This window comes from Sus scrofa, chromosome 17, assembly GCF_000003025.6.
Source record: "Sus scrofa isolate TJ Tabasco breed Duroc chromosome 17, Sscrofa11.1, whole genome shotgun sequence".
In the NCBI taxonomy this organism is placed as follows: Eukaryota; Metazoa; Chordata; class Mammalia; order Artiodactyla; family Suidae; genus Sus; species Sus scrofa.
In genome coordinates this window covers 9,607,090-9,613,489 of record NC_010459.5, presented here as the reverse complement: position 1 = coordinate 9,613,489, position 6,400 = coordinate 9,607,090, and the positions used below count along the sequence as shown (strand labels likewise).

The following is a 6,400-nucleotide window of genomic DNA, read 5'->3' as shown; positions in this document are numbered from 1 at the left end:
CAAGAAAACAAAGTAAAAAGTAAAATTTCAACACATAGGAATCATCTCAGCTAGTTTTCCTTCCCTTTGTGGTTAAAGACACCATGGTTAACATGGGAAAGAAAAGCTATTGGTCAATGGTAGTCAAAGTCAAGATCCCAGCTCTTTCAGAGGAGTCTGGGAGATTCAGAGCATCCTGGCTAGGAAGAGGTTAAACCCCTTCAAAAAGCAGAGAAGTGAAGGGAGGCCTGAGTCTGGACAATCAGTAAGCAGAGTAAATAAGCTCCAATCCTAGGAAAGACGATTTGCTGATTGGTCTGTTTTATACTGGAGATGAATTGCTTTGGTTTCTCGGATGTTAATTGTAGCCAGAAAAAGTCCAGAACACTGCAATAGCATGATATATTTGGAAAAACACGTGATTTGAAATTGAGCAGGCCTGGAGTCAAGTCCAGTTCTGATACTAACTATCCTTTCTGATTCCAAATTCTGTCATTAATAACTTGGGGATAATTATATCTGCATGGATTTTATGGGGATTAGAGATAATTTATGCAAAAATTTGGCCTATGGTAAACATTTGCTAACTGGTGTCTATCAGTGAGGCACAAGGAAAGGGACAAAAATTGCCAAAAAGCAATACAGAGACACTGCAATTTTGCTAAATTTGGCATATTAAAGGATACTCCCAGACCTACCTTGATTTTGTAGAGAGGTCCTTGATGCCGTAAGGGACATCAGTGTTCTTAGGACCATGGTGGCTGCTGTAGAAAGATGTGCCATCACAAGTCTCTGAGCTTCCCTTTGGGGACACAGAACTTGGTGACCCCAGGATTTCTATAGAAGAGTCTTTTTTTTTTCTCTTTTGTCTTTTTAGGGATGCACCCACATCATATGGAATTCCCAGGCTAGGGGTCAAATTAGGGCTACAGCTGCTGGTCTAGACACAGTCACAGCAATGTGGGATCCAAGCCACATATGCAATCCACACCACAGCTCATGCAACACCAGATCCTTAAGCCCTTGAGCAAGGCCAGTGATCAAACCTGAGTCCTTGTGGATACTAGTCCAGTTCATTACTGCTGAGCCACAATGAGAACTCCTATAGAGGAGCCTTAAGGGTGTCAATTTATTTGGAAATGGTTGCCTGGGAGTTAAGTTTGCATATAAGTTTACAAATGATTGAAAAAATGTCAGTTGTGCATAGCAGGGATGGAAGACTTATAGAGTTTGGTGGGGGAGGGGTCTGGCGAAGCCTCACCTCACCACATTTCTTGATGCCCCCACTGCTGTCATAGCAAACAAAGTATAAAAGCAAAATTTTACACATCTCAGCTGCTTCCTTCCCTTTATGCTTAAAGACAACCCTGTTAGTATGGAAAGAAAACTATTGGGAAAAATGTTAATTGAGGTAAAGGGATAAGTATTTATAAAGCTGAATGTGTGACTTCAGTCTCTCTCAACCCCTATACATGTGCATGCATACACAACCACACACACACCACACACACACTCATTAGATACAGGGTGAAGACCAAGAAAGTGGACAGGATTTCCAATGAGTCTACACTCGTGTACTATTCATTTAATAAACATAACAACAAAGAGTTTCTCCTTGACCAAACTGTAGTTGGGCTCCTCTAAGATCTTTTTCAACCAGGCATGTCCTGAAGAGCCCTGTTTTAGCAAGGATCCTGCCAAGTTGGTTTAGCCAGAATCCTCCACCCTCAATCGGATCTCTCTAGATGTCTGACCAAATTCCTCATCCTCTACCACCTCCAGGTGATGTCTGATCAATCTTACCTGCCTTCAGCAAGAAACCCGTTAGCTCAGTTTAGAAAAGAATTACCCAACCCTCTTTGTAATTTTTCATCTACAGATTTCCCACCTCCCCTCTATACTCCCCTGCTCTGCTCAATTCTGCTCCTTAACCTTAAATTCCCACTTTTTTTGTTGTTGTTGTTATATCCAGAGTTGAGACCAATCTCTGTCCCTATTGCAAAACCCCATTGCAGCGGTCCCTATACCTATCGCCATAGTCCTGAATAAAATCTGCCTCACCATCTTAAAAAGAGTCACAATATTTTTGTTTTACCTCTAATAATGAAATAGAAAGAAATAAACTGGACTTTAAGGCACAGACAGGCAGAGAATTGAAAGTAGCATCTTTAAACACAAGTAACTTGGTGACCAAAAAACAAAAAAAAGTTAATTGTAGAAAAAAAAAGTTAATAGATTAGATTAATCAAATATTTGCTACTTGCTTTTATGGAAATTCTGAGATAAAAGTTATTTTTCTTCTCAATGTCCTCCAGTCCAATAGGCCCCTTAACTGTCCACTTTTAGCGTGGTTTGATGTTGGTAGTGCTACCACTGTAGGAAATGGCAGGAGCACAGGATGGGGCTGGATTGTTCTCTCTGCTTAATAGATAAGGGACCTTGAGCACCTGGGATGGTGCTTTGAGGACCACTGTCATTTTTATTTTTTTTTTATTTTTAAAAATTTTATTGAAGTACAGTTAATTTACAATGTCATATGAATTTCCGCTGTACAGCAAAGTGATTCAGTTATAAACATGCACACATCCATTGTTTTTCAGATTCTTTTCCCATGTAGATTATCACAAAACATTGGGTAGAGTTCTCTGTGCTATACAGCAGGCGTGCACTGACCATTCATTCCATATACAGGAGTGTGCATATGCCAGTTCCAAACCCCAATCCAATCGTCCCCCCACCTTTCCCCTTCAGTAACCATACATTTGTTTTCAAAGTCTGTGAGTCTGTTTCCATTTTGTAAATAAGCTCATTGACATCATTTTTTTAAGAGTCCACGTATAAATGATACCACATCGTATTGTCTAACACAAAAAATTAGACAAAATGAGATGGCAGAGGAATCTGCTATAGGTGGAGGAATAAGAAAAAGCACAGAAGAACAATTAGTGAAGTGGAGATAGGCAACCTACTTGAAAAAGAATTCAGAGTAATGACAATAAAGGTGATCCAAGATCTCAGGGGGGAAAAAAAAAGGAGGCACAGACTGAGAAATTACAGGAAATGTTTAACAAAGAGTTAGAAGAATTAAGGAACAAATAAGCACATGAATTGAAATGAAAAACACACTAGAAGAAATCAGTAGCAGAGTACATAGAGCAGAAGAATGAATAGGTGAGTTGGCAGACACATTGGTGAAAATCATTTCTATAGAACAGAATAAGGAAAAAAGAATAAGAGGAAATGAGGACAGTCTGAGAACTCTGGGGCAACATTAAACACACCAACATTCACATTTTAGGGGTTATTATCTTTAATAAAAAGTTGAGGAATGGTGCAGAGGAAATGAATCTGGCTAGGAACAATGAGGTTGTGGGTTTGATCCCTGGCCTTGATCTGTGGCTTAAGGCTCCCATGTTGCTGTGAGCTGTGGTGTATGTTGCAGACATGGCTCAGATCTTGTGTTGCTGTGGCTGTGGTGTAAGCCAGCAGCTGCAGCTCTGATTCAGCCCCTAGCCTGGGAACCCCCATATGCTGAGGGTGTGGCCCTAAAAAGCAAGAAAAAAAAATTGATAATACCTACCTCACTAGATTGCAGAGAGGATCAAATGAGCTAATGTAAGAAAAGGAGCTCTATTAAGAGTCCTGGAGTTCCCACCATGGCTCAGTGGTTAACAAACCCGACTTGTATCCACGAGGATGCGTGTTCCATCCCTGGTCCTGCCTAGTGGGTTAAGGATCAGGCATTGCCTTGAGCTGTGGTATAGGTCACAGACAGGCTCGGACCTGGTGTTGCTGTGGCTGTGGTGTAGGTCAACAGCTACAGCTCTGATTCAACCCCTAGCCTGGGAAACTCCATATGCCGCAGGTACAGCCCTACAAAGACTAAAAAAAAAACCCAAAAAAAAAAAAAACCCAAAAAAAAAAACCAAAAAAAACACCCAAACTAGAACAAAACAAAAAAACCTTTAAGAGTCCTATACAAACAATAATTGTTGCTATTTTCTTCTCCCTTCAGAGTGTAGTTGGTTTTCCCAACGAAGTTTTCAGAGAAAGGCAAAATTGACTGTGGGCTTTCAAAAACCTGTCCTTTCAAAGATAATGTGTTAAATTATGATTTGATTTTTTAAAAATGAGTGAATAACTTAAAAAAATACCCAATTTTGGAGTTCCCGTCGTGGCTCAGTGGTTAACAAATCCGACTAGGAACCATGAGGTTGCGGGTTTGGTCCCTGCCCTTGCTCAGTGGGTTAAGGATCCAGCGTTGCCTTGAGCTGTAGTGTAGGTCAAAGACGCAGCTCAGATCCCGCGTTGCTGTGGCTCTGGCGTAGGCCGGTGGCTACAGCTCCAATTCGACCCCTATCCTGGGAACCTCCATATGCCACGGGAGCGGCCCAAGAAATAGCAAAAAAAAAAAAAAAAAAAAAAAGTACCCAATTTTGAAATGTCCTATCTAGTCTCTTTCTGTCATGTTTCATTGCTGTTTCATGCTATTTCTCAAATGTTAGCCTTTTCTTTTCGTTTTCTCCGGGTAGAAATTTTCTTCCTGCTTTTCCTTTCCCCTGAGAAAGTGACTGGCTGGTTAGGAGATTCTCCACAGAGACCTCCAAGGACATGGCAACTGTGAAACTCCTGCAAGAGAAAGTATCATGTGATTCCTAAGACAAAGTTAGGGTTACTCGGGCTATAGAAAAGATCGTCATATAAAAGGCACTTTGAAATATATCTTGCTGGATGGAAACACAATATTATTTCTAAAAGCATAGTAGTGTCCTAAAATTGGAGACATGAGTTCGTGCGAATTGCAGCTTTTGGCGAGCAAATGCTGGGCCTGGCAGCCGCAAGCCCTGGCCCACCTGAATCAAAGGAGAAGAAGCCCCTGAAACTTGCTGTGCCTGCCTGGAGACCAAAAAACATCAATGAAAAAGAAGAGCAACTATGGACACCTAATGGAAGCCCACAAGGAGTGCATGAGAGCCCTAGGATTTAAGTTATAAAATGGTGGTCTGTGTTGTGAATGAGTAATTCCTGAAAAATGAAGGAGATTCTTTGGGAGGTCTTTGATGCACTTTGATAAATAAAACGTATTTATAATTTATTAAAAATATATATCCCCAGTCAAAAAGATAAATAAAATAAAATAGGAGACACATACTTAAATGACCAAAGGCAACAGACTGGAATCTGACACATGAGACAGGATTAGGGAGCCTGACCCCTGCACTGACCAGGAGAATAAAAACTTGCTATTTTTTTTTTGCTTTTTAGGGCCGTACCCGCGGCATATGGAAGTTCCTAAGCTAGGGGTCGAATTGGAGCTACAGCTGCCAGCCTATGCTGCAGCCACAGCAACACAGGATTCTAGCCGCGTCTGTGACCTACACCACAGCTCACAGCAACGTGGGAACCTTAACCCACTGATCGAGGCCAGGGACCGAACCTTCAACCTCATGGTTCTTAGTCAAATTCGTTTCCTCTGCACCATGATGGGAACTCCCAGCTACGTTTTTTTTTGTTTTTGTTTTTGTTTTTTTGGTTGAAAACACCTTATGCTCAGAGACTGGGATTTTCTTTGCCACTAATTTATTTAACACTGATTCACTGTAGGAATTATAATTTCACACGCCAAAAGCATACAGGATAATGTCTCTTCCTAATCCAATAAAGCAATAGCACGATCTCAGCCAACAATAGATTAACCACACTGTTATGCCAGGCAAGAGGGAGATGAAGAAAATAAAGTCCAAATTGAGTTGAGGTGAATCTTTTCATGAGTTGGTTCCCCAGGAGAGTCAGCTTAGCCAACCAAGAGTGGGCATCCAGCTGCCAGAGCAAAAGCAAACGTCTTTTTTGCTGAGAACATGTTGCCCAGGAAAGAAGATGCTGTTGGCTGTTGGCAGCACGTTGATCTCCTTTGCGGGTGTTGCATGGTTTTCACCACTGCCTATAAGGAGCCCCTTTGCCCAGGCAGGAGCTAGTGCCTCATGGTGTACAGAGAGCTGTTTAGATCTGCAAGGAGTAGCCTTGCCCAGACCAAACACTCTGGAATTGCTATTCAAACCTCTTACTATTTAAAGCTTAAACACCCCCCAGGCATAGTTACTCCTGTCTTTATTGATAAGCCCCCCAGCAGGGCTTGTCAATAGCTGAGCCAGAGTGCAACTGAAAACTACAGATATGGACAACAACATCCTAACTCAGCCTCCTCCATGTCAATAACTCTATTCTTTTTTTCCCCCATACCCAGAGAGGTGTGGAAGTTCCTGGGGCAGGGATCGAACTCATGCCACAGCAGGGACCTGAGCCACAGAAGTGACAACACTGGATCCTTAACCTGCTGAGCCACCAAGGAACTCCTAAAGAACTCCACTCTTAGAACAAAACGGCTTTATTCTTGGACCAAAGCAAGTGGATCTGAAATCAT

General features: G+C 41.7%; 1 pseudogene; it reads left to right on the top strand.

The window, feature by feature from the left end:
* On the top strand, window positions 4,518–5,141 carry LOC110257374 (annotated as a pseudogene).